Below are 27,845 nucleotides of genomic sequence, written 5' to 3' on the forward strand. Positions count from 1 at the left end.
CCTTATGGTCTTTTGCAGAGTTTTGTGATTTAATGTTGGAGGCGTGAGGGAAGAGGTAGGAAGTAGAAGTGGTTTAAAGCAGAATGTAGATAGAATATGTAATCCATTTAGTTTGCAGAGATTTAAAAACCCCGGAGGGGCAGAGAATACAATTAACTTCTGTTTTTAATCGTACAAGACACTATTAGTTCAGAAAGGTGCAGTTGTGTGTTGACAAAAGTGCACGTCATCACCTCTAACATCACCGACTATTTATTTCAACACTTTAGAAAAAGTCGGCATTTTGACCGGCAGGCTCTGCAAAAATCTTTATGGTCTGAGTATGCACTTAAAATAGCTTAGTTTTCAATTGGATATTAAACTTCACTTATTAAGAAACAGTGTGTCAAATTTTACTTCTGATTTTAATGTTTTTAGAGTTCCCCTCCTTAGCCCCTCCTTAGTAATAGCTCCCCAATTGTCTTTGACCAAGGCACACATTGTTCTCATTGAAAATGAAAAGGTGATAAAGTAAAACTCTGTGGGATTCACGAAAGAAGAGTTAATATTACAATCAGTGAGAAAAGGTGCATTATGTTTCAAATAACACTATAGGCCCCAGTATTAACTAATTTCTTTCTTCCATCCTTCTTTCCTTCCTTCCTTTCTCTCTTTCTCTCTTCTCTCTTCTCTCTTCTCTCTTCTCTCTTCTCTCTTCTCTCTTCTCTCTTCTCTCTTCTCTCTTCTCTCTCTCTCTCTCTCTCTCTCTCTCTCTCTCTCTCTCTCTCTCTCTCTCTCTCTCTCTCTCCCTCCCTTTTTTCCCCCCCTCTCTTTTTCTCCTGCTTGTGGGAGGTAAGAATTTATTATAAGCTAATGTCCAGCCATTCTCCCCCTTAAAGTACAAAAATACTAACATATAAACTTGCATTACCTACCTAGGGCAACTGTTTATAAAATTTACTCCAAACATTTTCCAGTATTCAATTCTTTAACATAAGTAGATAATCATTCAACTTTTCTTTTGACACTAGTTCTTTGATATTATCTCCTATTTAGTTATCTTGGTGAGGGCACTTTAAAAACAACACACATTTTCTGTCTAGTTTATTCTCCTAATCAACAATACCTTCTGAAAGGAACTGCATCTGCTCCAGATGCAAGATGCTGAGCTGAAATGAGAACAAGAACTTAATTATCATATGTTTATGTCCTTTTGCACCAGATCATTCAATGGTATATACAGCTTCAACAAAGTTTTCAAGGCAAACTTAAATATTGCAGGGACACATTTTTTTATCCTTTTTAAATGGAGAAGAATACCCAACAATCTATATCTTTAAAATAATGCTGGCCATCTCTGTTTTGTTTGTTGTCTTAGTGGCTTTTTCATATTCTTTTCCAATAGTTTTAGCAGATGTTTCTTACTCTTTCGTTGGGACCATTAAAGGCTTTACAATCCCCCAGGAAGTAGAACTCCTTCTTGTTACCCTTTGGAAGAGTTACACTTTTTAAGAACACTAAAATCCACCCCCCCCCCCAACAACCTACCACTACCACCACTACCATCACCACTACCACCACCAACACAAAAAAGGACAAGAAATGGATATAGGTTTTGTAAGTGTTAAATAACTTTCTCAGCATGTATTAAAGGAAGATTGTATTTTATCAACAGCTGATTGATGCTGCCATGTGGTCCTCTCCGTTTGTCTATAGTATCATATTTATTTAACCTGCTGGGGGACTGTGTCCAGGGGCAGCTTGCTCATGCTGACAAGAGCATACACATTACACACTACCCCAGGTATTCTGATTGATTGTTCCCACCCCAAAGCCTTTGGATCATAATTTAGCACAGCAGGTTCTGCATCACAGACTAGGTTTCAAGGAAAAAAAATTCTTGTAAGAGATTTCAATAAGCAACTACTGCCAAGAAACCTTTCTCCACCTCCTCCCCACCAAATATTTTAAATGCTTCCCCTGATATTTCAGTTTGTATAATTACAGGGCATACAACCTTTATTTACCTTAGTTCCCTGAAGTGTTATCAGAGTATTCATATTAATCTATGACTAGACCAATACACTTTCAGGACTGGAAAAAATGAGCATGCCAAATTGGGACTATGTCAAAAAGTGGATTTTTTAAGGGAGGAGATAACAAACAGTTTTAGAGGGTGGGGGTGATAAAAAGGAAGACTCCAGGGTTGTTGTTTTTAATAGACTTTCCCACAGACTACTTGAGATTCAGTTCATAAACTCCTTTAGTAGCTAACTGGATTTTGCCCCAGGGAAAAAAGATTTTTCTTGCATATGATAAACTGTTCAGCAAACTCTGTGATAAATTACAGGCAGAGGGAATTTCCCTGATATCTCTATTCTTTCAATGCAACAATTACAATGCTTTAGGCACTTCTGAGTAGCTCTGAAAGCTTGGGCCTGAAATTAGAGTTATTCATTGAAGAAACAAATATGTGAATCCTTACATTAGCATTTCTTAAAGCAACAATCCTCCACTTTAATTCCTCCCCTCCCCTAACTAACATTACAACCTCACTAACATTACAATCTCACAAGCTGCACATGAAGATATTCATTCTTCTCGAGTATGTTTTTGAAAAGTTACCTCAATAAAGCTATGTATTTTCCCATGTATAGTTTTTGGATTGCTTTTCAGACTATCAACTTTAACAAAAAGAGTTTTAAATGTGGTATTTTATAGTGCATGGCATAGATAGATCTATATGTTCTATGTTATTATTTCTATCCTTTAAATATCCACAAGAATGACTCTTGAAATCTGAAAGACAATCTTAACAAACACAGTCGTATCTCTTTGCTCATCAGTTTTATTTTGTCAGTCTAGGTCAGATGGGAAGGTCATTACTGAAGGTGGCTAATTGCATGTGTATATAATGTTATGTTTGGGGGTGGGGAATTGTAGCATTTAAAAAATGTTAAGGACATAATTGCTTTACAAATAAGTCAACACAGCTAAGATAGTTTTCCTTTAACTCTTAGGTTAATATCATCAGAAATAAAATGCTTCTTCTCCTTCCCAGGGACACAATAATAGTATTTATTACTAAAGACTCACTCCATCCCCCTCCCAACCTTTCATTATACAAAGCAGAGCACTGTTATCCAGAGAAAACATCTACTGCTACCTACTCTGTTTTCTTCTCTTTACAATGAAGATAAATACATTAACTAAATGTAAAGAACACTTCACATTCCTGTGAATTTTTCTTCTCTCCTTAGTGTTATGTTTTCCTGTCAACTCTTCAATAAGAGGGAACATCTCTGAAGGCTACCTTTTCTTATCCCAATCCAGATGAATGGACCCAGATGGATGGTGGTACATTCTTGCCCAAATTGCCATTTTCAAAAACTCATATGGGGAACTTTTAATTTATCCTTAGATGATATTTGACAAAAATCTTTGCAAGATTCCAGGAGACTCATCTTTTTCCTGAGAAAATCTATTGTCAAAGTAAGTACATACATAAGATATAGAGAAAAAGAGAAGGGGTTGCTGGGCAAAAAAAAAATCTTTATTCAACTGCAAAGCTGGAGCAGTAAGATGAAGGATATAAGGTAAAGAAAAGGCTATATTAGTTTACACCTAAAGAAATCTACAATTTTTATTCATAGGCTAAAAGACTAATAATGTAATCGATTGATAACATAATTGAATAACAGCCCCTTAGGATAGTGTCTATAAACCATTAATTTTTCACTTAAAAGAATAATTTAACTCCATCTACTGCCAGGGCTATTTAACAAAATAAACATGTACATTACCTGCCCATAATAATGCAGAAATCATATTCATCTCGTGTGACCCTGAAGTTTAGGAGTTGAGCAAACTGCTTGATATTCTTCTATTTATTCATACAGGGCACACCTATTTTGTTTAGTATGTGTTTTAACCACGCCTATGCTAATTTCCCCCTGTTCTACATGATAGAAAATGTTTTCAGACTCAGTAACCAGGAATGAAATAACAACACCAAAGTTAAATAAAGGATTCTAAAGTAGGGAATGATTGCAGTATGACATTGTACTCAAATATCAGCTTTATTGAGGTTTAAGAAATGCAAGGGCGGCATTCTGCCCCACTCCCCAACAAAGTATGAATCACATAAATGGGACAAAGTGTGAATATTTTCTAGGCAAAGTGATCTGTATCATGCTACCTGTCTCCTTGGGCCTCATAGTAGACTAAATAAAACATCCTTTCATGTTAACATCAAGCCCAAACTAAGCTCAAGTGACTACCAGTCCATCAGTTACTATGTACCAAATCACAAGAAAACTCTGCCAGGAAACACTTAAAAACAAGCAGATACATGAATTTGGGACTTGCTATCAACAAATGCACATCACAATCTGTGTACACCATTTTTGTTTCCTCAATCTTGACATGTGCCAGGTACATAATTCCTTCATATTATATTTTAATATCCTCTAAGATGTGAGGTTTTCTATAGGAATACTAAGGGTAGAGTGAGTATTGTAAATATTCTTTGCTCACATATTTGAATTAAAATTTAGCTTTAAGTCTCATATTTCCTACTAATATGCATAAGTTTCCTGAATACAGACAAGAATTTGGTGTGAAGTCATATTCAAGTGAATTTGTTTAAATAAAATACAATGGAAGGATTGTTTGATTTCATCACTTCTGATTTGAGAAAATAAAAGGAAAATTTCATATGTAAATATTACTAACATTTTTCTTTGAGAAGTTAATCATTATGTACTTGATTTGGGGGGGTTACTTAAGATATTGATTAATGCTACGATTAAAATCAGTGTTGCAGTGACTTGGTTTGTAAACAACAGTGAAACTGATTATTTCCTATCAAAATTTCTTTTAAGTAAAGGAAAGTCATGATTTTTGTCAGGAGCTTTGATCAACTGTTACACATACATGCACGTTTCTCTTCAGTCTTTTTCTTGTCCCTTAAGAACAGAATATTAACATAATTGATTTTTCTAAGAACAATAACTAAAGTATGAACAGTTTCCATTTCATGTCATTTCATAAACTAAATCGTGCAAGCAAGTTCCAACAAAAGCTTCTATTTTTCTTTTACACTTGTTAACTTTAACCTTGTCACTTCAAACCACTCCTTTTCTTGGAATCAGTCTTCTCTGCCCTTCCCAGATCTCTATTCACAAGCAATCTCTATTTCTTTAAACACAATCTTTCTGGTTGATGCACATTTGAAATTTATGTATGGTTGGAAGTTTTTAAACTACCATTCAATGTGCCTAAAAATAAAAACATTTGGATTGTCCTTTTTACATTTAAATTGCACTGTATCATGGCATTGTTTTATCTTATCTTAGGGAAACTTTTATCTTTATTATTAGTTTATATTTATCAGGGAAAGTAAGTTTTACCTTTTATTAGGGAAACCTAAATCCCATGAAATATCCACGGTTTTCCATTATGCCTATTCACATTTGCTTTTTTCCTCCTCTCCTCTGTGTGGAATCAAATCTTTGTCCTGATATTTAGACTAATAATTTTTGAGCTGATGCGTGTCTCTCTAGAAGAGACAATATATCACAGTCTTATCAATTTCTGTATCTAAATGTTGAGATTTCAGGAAATATGATTGTTCTTACTGACTTACTTACTTTGTTCCTTCTGAGATTCAAATAGTTAACCTAGTTTGCACAGTTGATCATTGGCATTCTCCCCTTTTAAGTACAAGCTCTTAAGTAAGCAGACATGCTAACCAGCTTTCTTATTAGGCAGGTTTTCCTTTATTGCCTTTTCATAGTGCAGCTATCAAAAAAAAGATAATGACCAAAGGCCTGGTACCTAATCAGCTTTTTAGTTGAGTTTAAAGAGTCTAAAGACTGTTTAAAGGTAGCTTTGGTCATGTGTACTGGCCAACTGTAGTGTTTGCTCTGTCACATTATGATGGGGAGAGTAATGTGTTTGAAAGATAAGGGGAAAGGGGCCAACCAAAAAAGTGAGGTTACGTATGATAAACCCTGACACATTTAGTCATTTTTCACACACATGAAAGGATGCCTAAAAAAATGTAAGGGAAAGAAAGGTACATTCAAGCACACTATTATTTATCAAGGAGGGGAAAAAGGTAAATGAGGAAATTTGGAAACTTTTCATTCAACTTAATTAATTGCCCCTAAAGCTTATCATTAAATTAAAAGAGCAGATGAAATAAAATCAATTTCTTATTTTTTTTCCTTTTTGAAAAAAAAAAGATAAATTATTTTTCAAACATATGTGGTTCAGATGAGCAGAGAATTTTTCTCACTCTTTCTCCCCCTTCCTTATTTTAACATTAATATCAGAAATTTTAGGCATTAGCGAAACAGCTTATGAACTTAGATTATCTTTTAATGGGACTGCCCAAAATAAAATGATCGAGTTATGTTTAGGAATGAGTTGACATTGAGCTATAATATAAGAAGAGGTTCCTGTCCATGATTGGAATATTTTAATTGATGTAGATCTATAAGTAAAAAAAAATATTAGAAATAAAATAATTTCCCTCAATTGGAAGTATCAAAATTCCTCCTTAGATGTATGGTTTCATTGGTCAAACTTTCTTTCCACAGGTAAAGTCAAATTTTAGAAAGCACATAAGAAAAACTTCTAAGCTAGCATCACTTCTCACAAAGTAAATGTTTAAAATTGTGAAAAATTATTTAAATTAATGTGTTGGATTTTTGTTCCGTCTTCAGGTGAATTTTGGGGAACAGTGATTTTTATTAGGTTAACCTAATTAAAATTGCTATGGGTTTTTTGTAGAAAATTTTTCTTTGTATTGTAATTTTTCCTTTTGTTTGAAAAGTATTTGATAATCTGAAAAAGTATCTTCAAATTATTATTACAGATATAGTATATTTTAAATAACCCTCACATAGTCTCAAAATGTATTTCTTCTACATATATTAATCACCTTCAGCATTTTTTGTGCTTTGATTCTAATAATCTATATCAGTGTAAGTTTTAAAGATGAATTTAATGTCAACTAGGGATTAATGTGCATTAATTAAATTGACTGTATCTTATTTAATGAGAAAAAAGGATTTAGTTTTAATGCTAAAGATCTTAATAAAGCTTCTCTGTACTTATCTGTATTTTCCCAACATTCTGAAATATTTTATTAAAAAATGAATTAATTTGTTACCTACAGGGTAGCAAAACCGTGAAGTATACCAAGTGATTGCAAACTGATTTTGCTTTTGTTATTCAGGTAAGATAATGAAATACTACTTTCAATTACCAATGATTCAATTAGTTCTAACATATTTTACATACAAAAACACATTTCAGCTTTTTGGGTTTTCAAGTAAATTTTCCCTCAAATTTCATATAGAAGATTAATTCCAAAAATGTATTTAATACTTATTATATTAAGCCAAATTTTATCATAATTAAATAGATTTTGTAATATGAATAAAATTGTTCTTTGCATATATAGGTATACATGATATTTACATTATACATGATAAACTTTTGAGTAGTTTACACATAAATTATGTCAGTTTATATGTGTGTGTTTAGATACATGTTTATTTATGTACTTATAAGCTTATATACTTATATATAGAAATATATAAATCAATATTACAGAAAAAATTTCTTGGGTCACAAAACAAAATCCCAAGTCTAATCTCTAAATTGAGTCCCCCTTTAAATGATCATTGGACCCCAAATACATAAAATAGAAATACATATATACATATCTGCTGAATAAATCTTTGTGACTGAAGAGAAATCTAACTGACTTTTTGTTAATCCCTAAAGATGAATCCAAGAGAACTTAATCAGAGATGGATATTATTGTGCTTAACTTATCCTTTGCTCATATTTAGGGCATCTAAGTAGAACCATATGTTTATAGTGACCAGGCTTCCAAAAAACTGTTTTTCATTTCTAGTCCCTTTTTTTGGGGGGGGGGAGAAAGAGGTAGATGAGAACAGGGCTTGATCTAGTCATTTCTAAAATACTCTCAATAATGCACTCTTTCCCCTCATTTCTGTTCTTCTCATAGTCCTGTCACAGGAACTGGAGGTTGACAAAAATTTGAATTATGCAAATTTTTTTTGTGGATTCTGCCTAACTTTTTATCTTGTCTTTCCTGTCCCACATCAATGGCCTGGGTGCTTTCTTATTGCCTCTTGGTAACTTTCCATTAGTTCTACCTTGGGTAATCTCCATAACCTGTACATTTCTTTCTTTGATCTTTCTGCTTATTAAATTGCTACTGATCTAATTTTAGAGTTCTATTCTTAAGATATTAACTAACTAATTTGATAAACTAATCTGCATGTGGACAGACCATCAGACCTGGAGTCAGGAAACCCTGAGTTTAAATCTGGCCTGAGACATTTACTAGCTGGGTTACCTTGGGCAAGTCAATGTTTGCTTCATTTTCCTCATCTGTAAAATACACTAGAGAAGAAATGGGCAAACTATTCTAGGATCTTCAGCAAGAAAACCTCAGAGTTAGATATGACTGAAATAATTGAACAACAGCAACATTATTTCTTCCAGGTAATATGTATTTTAACAGGGATCTCTAGGAGATACTGAGTGCCTTATGTAGAACAAAGGAGAAAGGAGCCTCGTTGTACTCTATACTGTAAACCTATATCTGTTATATGGTGTTCAGTTCTGGAGTTAAGTGTTTTAGGTGGGACAGTAAACTGGAGTGATCCAGAGGAAGGCAATAAAGATAGTTAAGGGTCTTGAAACCATGACATCCCAGAAACAGTTGAATTAAATGGGTATATTGAATCTGGAAAAAGGAAACCTTTGAGAGAATATTGACTCCAGGCTTTGGAAGAGATATTTTGTGGAAGAAATAATGAATTTATTCCATTTTTACACTAAAAGGAAGAAATAGTATCTCTGGATAGAAATAATAGAGACAGGACTTTCTTTTTTGTTCTTGTTTTTTTTTTGTTTTTTGTTTTTGTTTTTGTTTTTGCAAGGCAATGGGGTTTAAGTGACTTGTCCAAGGTCACACAGCTAGGTAATTATTAAGTGTCTGAGGTCAGATTTGAACTCAGGTCCTCTTGACTCCGGGGGCAGTGCTCTATTCACCAAGCTGCCCCCTCCCAGTTAGGACTTTCAATGGCAAAGCTATTCAGAAATGAAATAGGCTATTCTGTAAAGCAGTAAGCTCCCTGTCACTGAAAGACCATTTTTCAATGATACTACAAAATGGATTTCTATAGGGTGAATGATGCAGCTACGTAACTTCTAAGGCTCCATCAATGCTTATTAATGATGGACATGTGGTGGACTGATGGTAGAAATATTTTTGAGCAAGACAACTTTCCTTATTCCTCATATCTTGCTAAATAAGCAACTACTTACTTTCTCTAGCTGCACACTAAACTAGTTCTGCCTTTATTTCCCTTTTTCTTATGAGATTTGTGACTGCACTTCTTTCCATTATTTTCCTGTGTCCTGTTCCAATGGGACTGAAGTGAGAGATAGGCGTGGGAGAGTACAAATGGAGCTAAAATAGTATTACTTTTCTTTCAGTGAATATATGTTAATAAGCTACTGGTTTCTGCTCTAGCATCATACTTACTGCTGTCATTGACTGCCTCTCTTCCTTTTGGGCACAAATTATATAAATGATAAGGTATATAGTAGTAGCAATGAAGTTTTCTCCTATTTTCCTCTGCTGAGTGAGATCAAAGATCATAGAAACTATATTCTCAGTTCATGTTTAGGTGCAAAGTGAGGAAATTCATTCTCATTGGTGCTAAGGAAAAGATGAGTTTTTCTCTGAGAACAGTCAAGAAAGTTATTGATAGCCTTATTAAATTTATGCATACACACATATAGGTCTCTTAGAATAGCTTTCCCAGATTTGAGGTCTTTGATAGGTTCATATCCACTCAAATCCACAAATTATGGGGCAGCTAGATGGCACATGGACAGAGCACCGGTTCTGGAGCTGAGTTGCTGAGTTCAAATGCAGCTTCAGATACCTACTAGCTGTGTGACTCTTAATCCCCAACTGGCTCAAGAAAAAAAAAAGAAAGAAAATATGTTCAGGGCAGCTGGTAGTACAGTGGATATATCGAGGACTTGAGTTCAAACCCAATCTCAGACACTTAAAAATTACCTAGCTATGTGACCTTGGGCAAGTCACTTAACCCTATTGCCTTGCAAAAACCAAAAATAAAAAATAAAAAAGTAAAGCCACAAATTATGAGCCTCCAACAATTGTTTACTTTTTCTGTGGTAAGTCATTTGATGCAATTTATTCAAACAAAGGCATTTAGTGAAATATTATAAAAGTCACAATGGAATGTTACCATTAATGAGAAGAGTAGGCAAACATAGGGATATTCATAGGGTTTACACATACTGAAGATATGGGCACAAATGGGCAGAGAAAACAGACACTCTTGAGCCTGTTATTCTCAAGGTGACTGTTGGGCATATTGACTCCACCTATACCCTGGTCTTTTCAGGACATTCCTACTATTTAACAGCTTTGAGGTTCAACTCTTTAGGGCTATCTACTGCCCAGCTTACTTCCAGTCTTCTAGAGCTTAACTAGATTTGATTTAAACTTTTGTTAGTTGAATAACAATTCATGATCTTATAGACTATGGGATCTTTTCTATCTCAGTTTGAAAGGAAATTAAACCACTACTCTAATAGATAACTATTTAATTCAAAATTCAAAAATCATTGGATTGTTTCCCAGGGTGTTAGCAACAATTGCTAAAAGAGTGAAGTCCAGGACAGATCACAATGGGTACCTTCCCATAACATTTTTAATAGGTGAAATATGCTAAATAGACTGAATTCCTAGAAGGAAAAACGTCACAAAACCAGGGCTAAATAAGGCCCAAGATCATCTCTGGTTTGACATTTAGGACTCTGAATCAGAAGAAAAGGTAAATCAAGAGTTCAAGGCCATTATTCCCTACCTATTGGTTATTCCAAATTCTTGCTGTAAAATTGGGTTGTTATAGTACAGTAAGCTGGACAGGGAAAAACTTCATGGTTTCCCTAACTTCAGCAGATAGTGCTAGTAGATAATTAGCTGAGCTTTGAATTTATTATAAGGGAAAGATCAGGATGGGTCATATTTAGAAAAGAGTAACACTTAATGTAAAGTTGTTTGCTGCCTTAAAAGTCCATTTCTTTAATACAATTATTTTCTGGTGATGTTTCATTGCTACAACAGGATTACTGGTTCTTGGAAGGTTTAGAGAAATACACTATCAAAAAATAACACAGGATGAACAGTTATAGATAGAATTGGAGATCTCTCATACCACTAAGAAACCAGATCTAACCAAATATAAGTACTTTTGTGGGTTATGGGCACCTTTAATTTGTGAACACTTGTCCTAGAAACAGTAGCAAAAAGCTACTCAAGTAAGCCTTTAAAAACAAAATCAAGTATATTGTCAAATCTGTAAGACATCTATATTCTATATAGGAACAGTGAATTATTTTCCATCTCAAGTCTATTATTTGGAATTTTTATAAATAATTTGCTACGGTGACCTACATATAGGACAGGGTCAACAGGGAATGATTCATCAGAGAATATCTTTGGGTTGTTTCCCAGGGTGTTAACAACAATTGCTAGAACAGAAGAGTCCAGGGCAGATCACAGTGGGTGCCTTCCCATAACATTTTTTAATAGGTGAAATATATTAAATTGACTGACTGCCTAGAAGAGGAAAAAGATACAAAACCAGGGCTAAATAATAATCTTGTGACAAGTTGTGCGGACCTTGGAAAAGTCACTTAACATTTTTCATTCTGTTTCCTCATTTTAAAATGAATTGAGTACAAGAAAAACAATGAAAAAAAAACCCTATTTATTAAACAAGTAGTGCCCCAGGCTCTGAGAGAGATAGTAAATTTAGATAAGCTGGGCTTCTTATCTCATAGAGCTTATAGTACAGTAAGTGGATAAGACAAAAACACAGATAACTGTGTCATTACATGATAAGTGCATTAGCAAGTTGTAAAACTAAGTGCTATGAGAAGTCTGAGGGAGAAGATTGTTATTAACCAGGGATCTGGAAAGGATTCCTGAAAGGGGAAACACTTTAGTAAGGTTTTAAAGAAACTAACAGGCAAAGAGGAGAAAGGAAGCTATGTGGCTCTGCCACTTTATACCTGTGAAACTTGGGACATTTTTTTTTCTCCTTAGTTACTTCCTTTGTAAATTAAGAGAATTGGAGTAGGCAACCTCAATAGCCCTTCCTGTTCTAGATTTATGATTCATATAATTCTCAGGAAAGTTTGTAGGCATCAAGTTGCAGTGGCACATTGTGGGGGCAGAGTGGGGCAGTAGAGCAAAACACCTTAACTGGTGGAACATAGGATGCATTAAGGCTAATGAAAGGAGATTGGAAAGTTAGGGTAGTGTTTGATAGTGAGGGGTTTTGAATGTCAGGAAAAAGAATTGAAACTTTACTCAGGAGGCAATGGGAAGCACCTAAAGATAAAGTCAAAGATAAATTTCATCTTTAAAAGCCTACCTTATCTTTTAAGGAAAGGTCAGTATGCAAAGGCAAAATGTTATTGCTCCAAAATGCTATTTTTTTCAAATTTCATGTAACTGTGACATAAAAAGTAAAGAAGGAAGAAAAAAGAGTTAATCTGTCATTTCTCTTATGGTGAAAGAGAAAGCTCAGTTATGCAACTATTGGTTCTGTTGTTGAATCTTAATGTTCTTTCCAGTTATAGTCTTTCTGAGGTGAAAGTCAGACTAATCTCATAGGTTATCCTGATTCTGGAAATTTAAAAGTAGAATTTGAGTGACAAGGTAGGACCAGAGTTTAAGGCTTATTGCTATTGATCTAAAGCAGTCAGTGGAAGACTGTAAACTTGAAAGTAGGAACCTTGGTTACAGAATTGAGTTTGTATAATGCCTAATACAGCTCTCTTCACAAATACAGCAAATATTGATAATTCAGATTTAGGTCAATAGCTTTAAATAAAATATAAGAACTTTCCCTTCCACATACATCTCATCTCTCTCTCTCTCTCTCTCTCTCTCTCTCTCTCTCTCTCTCTCTCAGTCTCTCAATAAACTCAGTGTGTGGACTGCTTGAACATGCTTTGAAGGAAAAAGTGAGGGAGCTGGAACACAGGAAACAATGGGAAGAAAATAAAGTTGTTCACGGGGATGTTTGAGGTACTCAAGAGAACATTGTCTTATGCTTTAAAAAGGAGTCCTCCTGGTGCCTTGCTATATAAATACTCAACAAATATTTATTAGCTTATTCTTAGAGAAAAATATTAGAATTAAAATAACAAATTTAAGAACCTTCAAATCACTACCTGATGGTTTGCATTATAACATAACAGCTTCTGAAAGCAGAATTCAAGTTTATATCATGGAATAGTATATTTCATTCCCATTCCACAGTCATGCAAAAAAAGAAAATGATTTGTTCAGCACTGAGAAGATAATTCAATTCAGACTAGAAAATGTTTCAAAGAAATTGAAATCATTTGCCTGTTATATCATTTGAATAATTTTCAAAATTAGATCCAAATTACAATGCTCATCAAGTAAGGTTATCTATTAATGGAATAATTATTCATAAGATTTTATTTTGGCTTTTTTGTACCTCCTATATTAATTTTTCTATAACCTAAATTGTCTTTTAGAAATTACTTGGCAGTAGATGTGATATTCTCTTGCTTTGAAAAATTATGGTCCAACTTGGTAATTTTGGTTTTTTACTTGTTTATTTAGACATATTGTCCAATTATGGTAAGATTCAGCAAAGATTTAATATCAACTTAATATCAATTCCTAGAATCTTAAGAATTGGAAAATATATCAGCTCTTTTAGTCCTGATAAAGGAATCCCCTTTATAACATCTTCTTGTTCTGCCTCAATAATTGCTGACAGTGACTTCTGACTACCTTGCAAAGATGTACATTACATTTTTGTGTAGCTTTACTTATGATAAAGTTCATTATCTTGATCTCAGATATTCTCTTTAATTTCTGCTCATTGCCCTAGTTCTGTCTTTTAGAACAATTAAGCAAAAGATCTAATTATTTTTTTTCATACAATAGTATTGTATGTTATTTGGAGCAACTATCATCAACTTTGTCAACATAAATATCCCTGGTTGATTCAACCATTAAAATATATTACATTTTTTACTCTCTCACCATCACAGTGATAGTGCTCTGAAACAGTGATAACTTAACAATGGTGTCTTTAAAATATGGCTCTCATAAGAGATGTGTTTTGATCATCATTGTAAAATTGGACTATCACATACCACTTTTCTCTTGATATTGACACTGCATTTCTATAGAATAATAGTAATTAAAAATAACAATAATAATAATAATAATAATAATGTTGGCCTGACACGAGTAATTTAGAGTAATCTAAAACACTTAAATCTTTTCCCAAAACTTTTGTCTAGTTATTTTCTTCATTTTGTCTTCCAACAGTTGATTTTTTTAAACTCAAGTGTAGGATTTTATAGTTGTTTTTTATTTTAAAGATGTGTGATTTCATACTGGTATTCTCTGACCTGAAACAGGTCACAACCTCTCCTAAAAATGAAAAAAAAAATGGTATTCATCAGTTGCTATGGCCAAAAACCTCATCACCTTGTGGCCAATCCAATGATGAATCTTTATATATTTAGATATTCTGATGATGAGACTATGCAAATGTAATGTATCCCGTATTTGAAGTCTTTCCAATTTGTCCAAATCTTCCAGATCTTTTGACCATAGTTCCCAAGAATTCAAGTTCAATTCCACATTATGGTAATGTATGAAAGAAAGAATTGGAGGTAGGGCTTTACATTAACCTCTAAGATTTCAACTTGATTTTGGGAAAACATTCCACTCAATTGAGATCTTATGAAATTTTTACTCTATCATTCAATGTTAGTTATTCTTCCACCTTTTATTTCTTCAAAAAAAATCTGAAATATTTTTTATTTTTTCATCCAAGTCATTTATATTAATTAAATAGGAATGCTGTGACCTTCAATAGGCAGGACTCTGAGTTATCACCAAGTGTTCTATACTGTGATTTTCCTTTGCTTTTTTCTTTTTGACAATGAGCAAAAAGTGGAGAAAAGCTATTAAATTGAACTCAGTGAATCCTATCAGGGTCTAGGATCCTACAGATGCTGGAGGTTACATGTATTTTAGAATGAAAAAAAGTCACAAGTTGATTTCTAAAAGTATACTTTAAAAAAGGAAAGTTTTTTAAGTAGTCATAAGATTTTGCAAAAGAAACTTTAAGTATTTATTGTCTACAATCTATGTATTCTTAAGCACTCCAATATAAGGAAGGAATGTGTCCATAAATGCTTCTTTAGTTACTACTTAAAGATTTTTTTTTCCTCTTTCACCACTAAATGAAGAATTGTTTACTAATCACTGCAGTGAGATGATAGGGTTGGGGAGGAGGGGGAAATTTTCCACGTTATAACCAACAAGAAAGGCATTAGAAACTCTGCTCAGTCTCTTGGATTTATTGAAGGGTAGTTTCTTCCCCTGTCATTCCCTTTCCTCTTTCTGGTTGCTGATACCTTTGCATATGTTTATTTCAGTCTGTTGATAAATATCCTATTATCTTTCCCTAATTTCTTTGAGGGCAGAATTTGAGTTCATGGGGTGAACTTTGATAATGCTATAGGAAATTCAGAATGTAGATATAGTTAACATAGATACTTCATGATTAAGAATTGTAAGCCTCACATCATATGTGTGAGAATAGACTAAACTTCTTCCAGTACATGTTATTGCCTTTTAGCATTCAGAACTTGGGCTAAAATATTCCTAAGGGTTAAAAATATTAAAAGTAATCAATAAAGTTGATGCCTAAAACAAAAAAATACTTTTAAAGCCATATTCATCTTGACTAATGTCCTGCTTCTTTGTATCCTTTTTAAAATTTTATTTATTTATTTTTTTGCAAGGCAATGGGGTTAAATGACTTGCCCAAGGTCACACAGCTAGGTAATCATTAAGAGTCTGAGTTCGGATTTGAACTCAGGTCCTCTTGACTCCAGGGCTTGTGCTCTATCCACTGTGCCACCTAAATGTCCCTCTTTGTATCCTTAAAGAAAATTACTTTTAAAGTATTTTTGTCAACTTTACACCATCAAATTTTCTTTCAATATACAGCCAACCCTCCTTCTAGAGAGCCCTCACTTATAAAAATAATATTTTAATGACTAAAAATAAAAGAAAAATAATCAAATAAACTGATTAATGTATTTTAAAAGTCTGAAAATCGGTACAATATACCATGCTTTTGGTCTTCGCCTTCTGCAAAGGGGAAGTAGGAATATCTTCACATTGTTCTTCCTTATTTTTTCAGCATTCACTTTTGATTTTTGGTAGTTATTCTTTCTGTTTACCCTGTTGTAATCATTGTATATATTCCTTTCTTGACTCTGCTTACTTCTCTTTGCATCAATTCATTTATATCTTTCCATGCTTCTTTCACCATGTTCATAATTTCTTATAGTAAATGAATATTCTATTATACTTATGCTCTTTGATGTGTTTAGTCATTTTTCACTTGATCAGCAGCTCTAGATAGGATGACATTTCCTGAGTCTTTCAATATAATGAGTAAATAGTTCTTTTTTTTTTTTAGGTTTTTGCAAGGCAAATGGGGTTAAGTGGCTTGCCCAAGGCCATACAGCTAGGTAATTATTAAGTGTCTGAGACCAGATTTGAACTCAGGTACTCCCGATTCCAGGGCTTGTGCTCTATCCACTGTGCACCTAGCTGCCCCAGAGTAAATAGTTCTATTCAGGAATTCAGGAAAACTACCTGACAGCATTTCTTGAAAATGTTGTTTTTCTCTCTCTCTCTTTTAATTTAAGAGATGCATTGTACCTGATAAATGACTTCAGAAAGATGAAACATAATTGGGATTAAAATAATTAAAATTTGGGATTAATATATATATACACACACACACATATATATATATATATATATATACATATACATATGTATATATATATAGTTTTTGCAAAGCAATGGGGTTAAGTGACTTGCCCAAAGTCACACAACTAGTTAATTATTAAGTGTCTGAGACTGGATTTGAATACAGGATTTTGACTCCAGGATAGGTCATCTATCCATTGTATCTCCTAGCTGCCCCTGATTAAAATATTTTTAAAAATTACTCTTTTCCATGTATTACTGTTCTCAGGCAAAGAGAAAAGGAATCAATTTCAAGAAAGAATAGGAGAATGATAATAACATTAAATTAGAAAGTTCAATGGACACTATTTTCATATGCTAACTGTTGATTTAACCAAATAAAAATACAATGTTTTTACTGTTTTCTTTGAGGAGTGGTCAATGTTGGTCTATTCCCTAGGAGACTCATAGTGGACATTTCTTCCACATATAGGAAAATAGTATTCCATGGAATGTATGAGTAAGTGTACTTAAATTTAAATTTGGTGGAGCTATGGAATACAATTTTGAAATGGAGAAGACAGAAAAGAAACCCTCTTAGTTTATTTCAGAGTAAAAAATTTATCAAAGGAAAAGTCTTCTTCATAACCCTAAAAAAACACAACAATTTTATTCCCTCCCTGTATTACGGATAGGTTCAAAAAGGTAGACTATGGTCATAGAAAAAAAATCAACTAATTCTAATTTAGTTTCCTATGATATTTGAAACCAAGTATTTCCTTTTATTTTTTTAATGACAGTCTTAAAGAACTCTGAAAGTACTCTTACTACTTGCTGAGCACAGAAGTCCTGACCTGCTCTGTTTCTGATCTAGTTTGTCCCTACTCAGACAGCTGTATTATGTTCCACCCCAGAAATTCACCCTTTTTGTGTAGACTTAGTGTGAACAACCCATCAGTTTTAGTCCTATGGTAGATCAGAACTCCCAAGGTCAAGTGATCAGTCCACCAATCTCAGTGTCCTCAGTAACAAAGATTACATGTTTGAACTACCATACCTTTCCAAAAGCAATATTTTCAAACATCCTCCATTGATACCTTCCTATGATACTTCATCATAATGGGAAATGATTATGGTTTCTTAGAGGCTTTTACTTATAAGCCCTATCTGGTTGTGAATGTTTTAAATATGAGTCTGGGAAGGGACTCTATAGTCATTGTTTGAGGATGATCCTAGATGAATTTGGAGACAGTTATCATGAATTGGTTTGTTATTAGATGGTAGAGTTTTCATCCTAAGGTTCACAAATTCTATTTAATGAAGTTGTAGAGAGAGTTTAGAGTCTGTATAGGTAGAAGGCATATATATATCAATGAACTAACTGAGGTATTGAATATTTCCAAACATACTAGATAAATAATTTTTTTAGCTTACAGACACTGTGGAAATAGACACATTTGATGGTTAACATTTAATCTAAACACATTTAATTATTATAGTCCATATTTATTTCATTTGTTTATACCATTCCTTTCTCTTTTGTGATTAAATTACCAAGTAGCAGTACCTATAAGTTACTTAATTATATGTGTTGCTTAATGGAGATATTAGTTAATTATATATAAAATAATTGTGTTTTATAACATATTGCGCTATAATGTCAATCATATTTTCCTTGAATAGATTCTTTTTGGGTTTGATTCTAGTAAATTTAAACGAGATAGGCATTTACTAACTGAGATAAATTGGTAACAAGAATGATAACACAAGATTCAAATTATAAACTTTAAAGTATATATTTTATTTACTTGCAAATAATTTCAAAAATCACCAGTGTAGTACCTTTCTTATCATTTCTGTGCAAAGTTGTATTGTACTTAAGAAAGAAAACTGTTTGCTTCTTTTAAAGCAACACAAAGTTTGATATCATAGATTTTAAATATATTTTCTAATTTCAAACTAAATTTAAAGGCTTTCTTTTCATTTCAAGGAATACTACTTTAAAATAAAAATGTACTATAGAAGAGGGAAATAATAATAACTTAAAAGGTACTTTGTTTTCTCTGTGTTCTGCAGAACCCTTGCCATAGTACCTTTATGAAGAATATTCTCAATAAATAAAATTTCAATTTAAGTTTATTGAGATTTTAAGAAATTCATATGAGAAAAATATCTCATGTGCCTGAATTAAAGCCTGCAGATTTGGAGGAGCAGTAAATGACAAGTTTTGTTAAAATGGCAATTGTTTTGTTAGTGACAATTCAAAAGCATCTCCAGATAGAACAATTCTTTGAGTCTGGAGAGCTCATAGTTATATTTTCAAGTTTGAGAGTTTTCAGTGCATATCTATTTTTAGCAATAGTTTAAAGAGGGCATTTTGGGGGTTTATGGAGAAATTTACTACTAGAAATTAAAATTCTTAACAAATATCAAATATTAACCTATATTTTGAATTTTATATAGTGTGCACAGAACCCTAAGAATCAATGAAAGAGAATTGTTTTTCTTGATGTGATGATTTCTACTGATCTATGCAAACTTTTCCTCCTATTCCCCCTTGTTACTAAGATGAGATGTAAGTGAATACCCTGGATAGCATATATATATATATTTCTATGAGGATATCTATCTATCTATGTGTATATATATATATATATATATATATATATATATATATATATATATATATGTATATATACATTTCTATGAGGACTGGTTCTAGATAAAATTGTGAAATAGCTTGTTTGTCTTTTGTGACCTTCTATCTTATCTTTCAGTGCCCTTATCTTCCTACTTGGTACTTTTGGCATGTCTTCCTTCCCCCTCCTCCCCAGCAAAGCTTGTCATGTAGATTTCTTAGCCTTTCTGCCTCCCAAGAGTATTCACACTTTAACAGGGTTCCATGGAACACCTAATAGTTTCAAGACCCCAAAAGAATGGATTTCAACACAACTAGTGCAAGGGAATCACTTTTGGTGGGAAATAACTTTTGTTATGTTCTCAAATCAAACCATATGTGTGAGAATAATGACCCCTTGCCAGCTGATAAGTTTGGCCTACAACAGTCTCAAAGAAGAATTTAGAGGCATCGATCTAAATTTGAAATCATAAGTTGTTCTTGAAAGTTTATATTTATTAACTAGCTCAATGATGGGATGAATCATATTGGAGAGCAGCCTTAGTAAGCAAATGGTAGTAGACTTCAGAGAGCAAATGAAATCACACATCAAAATTTAAAGCTTAAACTTTAATTTACTTCAGACCTTTTTTTTTATCATGCAGATGAAAAGTTAAGTTTTTGCAGGTACCTGAAGCCATATGAAGTAAAGCAAGAGAATGGATAAAATCAAGTAAAAGAAATCAAAAATTGCTAAGAAGGGATAGTTTGTTTTGATACAAATTATTTCTGTGTTTTTTTTTTCACTATACAGATAAGGGGATTTTCTGAACTTGCCCATAGGTACTGCCTCTAGCAGTATTATCATCATCTGACATGAAAAGGACAGCTTTCCAACTTGTGGTTATTATTCTTTAATTTCCCTCATTCTAAATTATTTAGGAATATAATTAGATCAAAGTGAAATGAGATTTTCTCCAGCATCTTTTTATTGTAAAGAGATAAGTCAACAGAAAATTTCATTCATTAGAGAAGGGAACCCAAAGCCCAAGTACCTGATAGTTAAGTCTTTTCTCACTTAGAGGATTAACACAAAAAACACTAGCCCAATTTTTAATAGGAAAATGTATTTTGGCTTTTATTTTAGCGAGGAAGGAATGGGAAAGGGAGAGTGAATATCATGAGGAGATTTTTGCTGTCTTTTCCTACATTCAGCATTGATTTACTTTACTTTAAAGTAAAGCCAAATATCCCATAACATGTAAAATAGAAATTTATAAACTCCTATAAAAAGTTTTCTTCCTGCCTAAAGTTCTTATTTAAGTAAATTATTTACACCTCTCCCTAAAAACAGACTAAAATCAGATCTTATGAAAAAAAATGGAGTATCTTTGAACTTTTAGAGTGAAAAAAAAGTTAGTGATTTTATGTATTGAGGAACAGAGGTATAATTTTGTGATTATTCCAAATAAATTTAAAGGAATGGCATAAATTATAAATAAGTCAGAACTTAATCTGATTCATGAATATTTTCAGCAGAACATTGTGATATGATCTTGGGGACATCTGATACCTGACTGGAAATTAGTGATCGTAAACCCTCTCTGGCAAGGGTTTGATGGATACCTGACCTTAGTTCATGTGGATATTCCTGTTAATGATGACTATAACCTATTCATATCTATGAACCAAGAATCATCTTCTTTGAGAGTGGAGAGGTTTAGTAAACTGACCACTAGGCAAATTCTCTGGTTCTGGCAAACCATGAAACAAAGGAAACTATAACAATGGCCTTCATTCCTGTGCAGACATTTTCTGCAGTTTTAGGGCAATGGAGTTATGGAAAAATAATGAGGGTGCTAAGAACTACAAAATTTTTAGACTGTCCATAAACCGTCAATAAATTTAACTATTACAAGCCTAAATGTGAGATTCTTGCTCAATAACCAAATACTGCCATTCCCAATTATATAAGGATGTTAATTTTGATATTCTCATGATAAAAAAAGAAAGTATTAGAGATAAGGAAATTGCATTGGAGAAGGATCTTCTCCTTGGAAAAGAAAATATAGGAGTTGGTGAATTGGTTTTCAGACAATTACCTGAAGATATAATTTTATGTAATATTTAGTTATCTCAACTAAATGATGATGAACATGATGAACATAAGTAAAGAGACCACCATGAAAACAGTAGCAGTTTACATGTCAGCATCTGTTAACATTAGTGGATAGACAGAATCTCTGATAACTTCATAAGAGCCTCCAAATCAAACCAATATTTGGAAATAGTAATTCAAAGGTGACATTAAGGGAACCTGAAAGAAAATATGTTGAAAAAAATGTAGTATAGGATAAGAAACAAAGGAGATCAGTTACATATAGCATGTACAGAAATCTTTCCTCTTTGTAGAAATAAATACTTCAAGAAGAGAGTTAGAAGATATGATAAGTTCCAAATAATGCCATAAAAGTTTACATTTATTCTAATAAGAAACAACTGGTGTCTGTTGTGAAAATCATTTAACCAACCAGCTATATATAAGCAGCTATATATATATATATATATTTTACTTATTATATATATATATGTATATTTTACTTAAACAAGATATATCCTGTTTAAGTAAAATTTGAAAGAAAAGGTAAAGATTAGAAGATGCAATAGCTGACCTATTGTTGCCAAAAAATGGTCAATGAAATAAGGAGTACTCATTAACTTTATCTATAACCATTTTCTCTGAAAGTTTAACTGAATAAGGCTGCAATTAGGTTAAAAAATACTTAGAAATCACCTCAACCAGCAATTACTTGATATCCTTGCTAAGTGGAGAGATCAGATAAGCAAAGACAACCATTTTAAAATGAAATTTTTATTAGCAGCATCTTATGAGGGAGATGATGAAAGCCTAAGTGTACTATTGGTTCACTAAATGAGCAGGGGAGGGAAATACAAGTTTGAAAAAAAACATGTTAGCATGGTATCCAATTAAACAGGTCATTTAAAAATGAGAAAGGAAGGTGTGCCACAGAGAAAGTAAAAAAAATATAATGCCAACATTTCTATGACAGACTGTTTTCTTCATCATTGACAGTGGAGCCATCACATTTCAAGTTCAACATCATACTCCTTGATGTGCTGCAAGGGAAAGTGAAAATAGAAGAAAAGAAAACAAGAATGGAAAAAAGTATCTGCATCTGCACAAAATATTCACAGAGGAAATCTGGAGCTGGCATAATTTTAAGAGCAGTGAGGGAGATCATTTTTCAAGATATTGGCAAGATGGAAAGACACTGGACAACTGGAAAAATCATGGTTTTTAAAATGATTAATTAAAGACATCATGTATTGGCCTATTTTGATTAGATCAAATAAATATCTATCTTTTATGGGGATGTTGATATTACTCTTATTGTCTTAATATCATGTTATTTTTGGATGGTTATTTACGCCTATATGTCCTAATTTTATGTCATTTCTCAAGTATTGATATTGTTATGTTTGTTCAAGAGGGCATTTCTGATTGGATCATTATAATATGGTGATGACTGGATGTTTTATTTGTAAAATATTATTTGAATTAATGCATAATTCTGTTATTTTCAGATTACTAGATGAAAGTTATTAAGTAGACATCAGTAATTCCCTGCCCACAAGATCAATGTGAAAAATGATCTACATGTATCAAGGACATCCAAGATGAAAATATGAGGATGGAATGGACAGGCTTTTGAAAATCATATTTGATATTAGGCCACATTGCTACAGTCATACAATTAACTTACTCATTAAACCATACTCATTATCTGTTGACCAAAGAAAGACTTTGATATGATAGAGAAAAGTTCAGTCTTAAAGGCTTTCCTCTTTAAGAAATCTCCTAACATATAAAAATGATGTATAAGATTCCTTGAGATATAGTGTAATAGGCATATGATTATGAGGGAATATTATTGTAGTCCAGTACAGTTCATCTTGCAATGAAAAATTTTATCCACTTCCAGAGAAAGAACTGATTGAATCTGAATGCAGATCAAGAAATACTTCTAAAACTTTAGTTTTTTAAGTTCTTTTCTTTTGGAAGTTCTTTTCTTTTGAAAAAGAATTGATGTGGAATTATGTTTTGCATGCTTGCACATATATAATCTATATCAAATTGCTTGCCTTCTCAAGAGGGGGAAGAGGAGAAAGAAGAAATTCACAGTTTAAAAAAACAAAGAAATTATTATATGAAATCAGAAAAATATAAAAATTTAAAAATAAAGATATAATATAAATAACTTTTGATGAGCTTCTGAAGAATGTGATTATTTGAGGCAAAGGGAACACTTACTAGCCACTGTCCTAGGAGTACTAAGTCTAGTACTTAGTTTGAATGAAATAAGAATTTCATATAGTGATGAGATCCTTCATATGATCCTTTTGGTGCATGATATTTTGCTGATTTTATCATACCCTAACACTGTTAAACCCCTTAATTATGCTTCATAACTACTCAATGACTGCCTAATGATCTGCTCAGGAATAAGTCCATTATCAAGTATAGAACACTTTGACTGGAATTTTTTTTTCCCTTGCAGTTTCTTGTCCCTTATAGGTAGGTAAAAGCATTTCATAGTAGTAATTTATTTCCACATCTACCTTACCAGTCATTACAAGTTGCTATTAAGTTTTGGGATATGGAACTCTCAGGTCAAGAAAATCTCTTTGTCTATGTAGGTCAGCATTCTACACTGCATTTTCTTGTTTCAGAGTATTGAAAAGTTATGAGATTTGCCCAAGGTCACAAGTCAATAAGTGTCATCTCAAGTCTTTCAAACACAGGTCTTTCTGTCTTTGAGGACAATTATTAATCCATTTTGTTTTTCTTACTCCCTAGAATTATTAAAAGTGTCTTATAGCAAAGAAACTCATGAATTTTTTAAATATATTATGCCACATACTATATACTCTATAGAAAAATGCTATCAAATTTAAGTCTGATAATAATAGCTGAGTTTTGCATAATCACTTCATAGTTTTAAAACTCCTCACAAATCTGTGAGATAATATAATTATTCCTATTTTAGGATGAGTTCATAGACTCAGAGATATTAAGTGATATGTCCAGAGTTACATAACTAGTAAATAACAGGATTTGGATTTGAACATAGGTTTCTCTTGACTTAAATGTCAGTGTTTCAATTATAATACCACACTGAATAATTAATCCTGTGTGAGTATTAATTATGTCCCCTAATACAAGTGTTATGAATGAATTTTATTGGTTTATCCTTTGGGAACCATTTTCCTTTAGTATTGGCCAGACACCAGTTTTTAAATGACATGTGAACAAGTATTTATCTGCAAGGATGCTCATAAAGGGGTATTCGTAAAACTCAATTTTAAAACAGGCAAAATAAAGCTAAATAATACCAGATGCAATTGAGTGAGTTTTCTTTTATTCATACCTTCAGAATTAGGAAGGAAAGTAAGGGTTAACTGTAAAGTATTCCACCTTGAACCCCTGCACTCTCTTTATCTAGCACACCATAATAAAAGATCAAGAGTTCCTGCTTATTATCTTATTTTTCCTGCTTGTTCCACTAGGCTAAGGCCCAGACTAGTTATGGATTAACACTGTGATCAATAGTAAGCTTGCTGTCTCTCTCTCAGCAGGGGAAAATGAACTCAAAATGCAGTCAAACTCTTATTGATCAAGGATATAGGTCTCACTTTCATTACCTCTGTCTCCTGATAACCCACAAATAATGTGATGAGTTGCTAATCTCTCTGATTTTCAATGGACCCTTCACCCCTCTTGTCTGCAAACTACGGCTTTTATTTCCATCTGGATACTTTCTCAGTGTAATTCATGTAGCATTGACTCTCACTCTTTTACCATCAGACCTGGTCAATCAAATCTAATAAAATCGCTCTTCACTGGAGATGATCCAAGAGACTTCATCATAAACTCAGTAAGCAAATAGAAGTGCAAGCTGCTTCCACTCAAAAATGTATTGTGGCAAGTTTTTTTTTTTTTTTTGTAGAAGACTATTGGTAGTCATTCCAGGATTGGAAATATCTATGACTAAAGGAGAAAAGAAAAAGTTTCTCATCTATTTTTCCTCACCTGTTCATTTCTTTTTAGCATCTGGTGGACATTCTTAACTATTAAAGATGAAAGTAGGTGTTACCATAACAACCTAAACTCATTTGTAAACATATATATATATGTATGTGTGTATACATTTACATACATATATATGTTAAAAATTATATTTGAATTCTCCACAAGTATTCTGAAACACAAGAAATCTAGTATAGAATAGAAAATGGAAATTATATGTATTATCTTTTCTAGGGTCAGCAATGTATAATACAATATAAATACATTTTAAATACTAGTCCTGTGTCCTGGAGAAGGACAAAGCATAATGAATAGAGTAGAGAGTTCAAAGTGAGCAGGATTTAGATTCAATTCTCACCACTGATACATACTGCTATGTGAACCTGATCAGGTAACTTCATGCTCAGTGCTCAAGGAGTCTCTTTCCATTATTAGTTTCAGGTGTTGACCTGCATTGAAGGATGGAATTTGCTCACTCCTAGACATGACCAGGGCACTGACCAAAACTTTTACTATATTCCTTCTTTCCCTACTTGCGTATTTTCCAATGGTATGCTATATTTTTATTTGGTATTAAGGGGTCAGAAATAAGGTCTCATGTGACTGAGAACTCAAAGTTTCAATCTGAACACCAATCCCAATCTCATCCTTACTTTGATTTCCACATCTGCAATTTCTAGTCAGGAACCCAAAGCTCTTTTAGAGAAGGATAAGATTTTAGTGTGAAAGATGTTGGCATTTTTTAATGTACCTAGAATGATTCTGAGACTGCCTATAAAAGGGGCATTTGGAAATAACAAAATATAAAATCCAATAAAACAAAGGTATATTGAAGATGTAAGAGCATTGTCTCCTGTATTATTCTACATGACCACTATGTATTTAAAGAACTATTCTGAAGGCATAATTCTTTTTTTTGTGTGTTAATGACAACAATGATAAGTCATCCTAATACAGTATTTTATGCTTTCCTAGTATGCTAAAATTATGTCTAATTTAACCAACAAGAAAAAAAAGGAATACTTCACTATAGAGCTATATTATTTTTATTGATCTCATCATCCCTCTCTGGACTCCTTTTGGAACCCCCACAATCAGATGCCTCCTCTTGCCTCTCCTTTTCAGCTTCCTTTTATGTGTTTCTTCCTCTCTGTCCCCAAACTAAGAGATATCCCAGTGTTTGACACTCTACTAAGTGCTTTATAAATACTTGTTTACTTGACTAATGACATTTAATAAACTAACTCAATTTAGCAATAAAGAACCTTTCTTGTCCCTTAAGGTGTTTGTTTGTTTTTTGTTCTCAACTTTGTGTCCCCTACTTAAGGTTCTGACTTATGAAAAATGGAAATAATTAGAATAGCAAGGATGCATATTGAAGAAAGAGTCCCCTAGAATTCACTTTTTTTAGGTCCTTCAATTTCCCTTATCTACCTCTTTGAGTTAAATTAGAGGCATCTTGAGTAATTTTAGCTATTTGATGTGAAATTAGTGGGATACCTCATTAATAACCTTTCTTGCAAGAAAACCTGCAATTTAACTGTAGTCTTGAAAAACAAAACATGAAAGTGAACTAAGTTCCATTTTGTTGATGTAACCAACAGATGGCCAAGAACCACTAATGAAATGAAATAATTTATCAATAGGTAAAAACCTGTGAAAATAGAATATTGCCTCAAAACTCAAGTCCAAGCAATTTGTATACCTGCTGAAGGAAGTGTGAAATATGACAGTGGTACAAAGTCAGGAGATTAACATGATTGGCACTGAGCTCTTCAAGCTAAAGTAATTGCAGGTCTCACTTTCTTCTTTTGTTCTTCGGAGGTGCATTTGAAATTTAACAGGAAAGCTCTCTCCCAAACGTGATCATGGCACTGACCAAAACTTTTACTGTATTCCTTCTTTCCCTGCTTGCATATTTTCCAGTGGTGTACTATATTTTTGTTTGGTATCAAGGAGTGAGAAATGAGGTCTCATGATGCAAGGCATTTAGCTATTTGGAAATTCTTGGCACTACTTAATGATTTATTCTTTTTATATGTGTCTTTAAAACATGAAGAAAAAAGGAAGCATTTAAGAAAATTCATTTGCTTAAGTCCTGTTAGAAAGCTTTTATTGTGAAGTAATATAAGTGAGGATATTACAACTGAATTCTCTTCTATCTGCTTCTGGTTTTCATGATTGCATTTTGTCTCCTGGCTATGCAG

At 32.9% G+C, this 27,845-nt stretch overlaps 2 long non-coding RNA genes across 2 annotated transcripts in view; both read left to right on the forward strand.

Annotated features, from left to right (window-relative positions):
* LOC141521531 (uncharacterized) overlaps positions 1-27,845 on the forward strand; it is a 159,423-nt gene that overhangs the window by 71,897 nt on the left and 59,681 nt on the right. The gene's annotated exons all lie outside the window — the stretch shown is intronic.
* Positions 931-27,558, forward strand: LOC141521532 (uncharacterized). Its single transcript, XR_012477998.1, has 3 exons — positions 931-3,471; positions 7,166-7,225; positions 22,624-27,558. It is a non-coding gene; the product is annotated as an uncharacterized LOC141521532 (long non-coding RNA).

Source organism: Macrotis lagotis, chromosome 4, assembly GCF_037893015.1.
Source record: "Macrotis lagotis isolate mMagLag1 chromosome 4, bilby.v1.9.chrom.fasta, whole genome shotgun sequence".
NCBI lineage: Eukaryota > Metazoa > Chordata > Mammalia > Peramelemorphia > Peramelidae > Macrotis > Macrotis lagotis.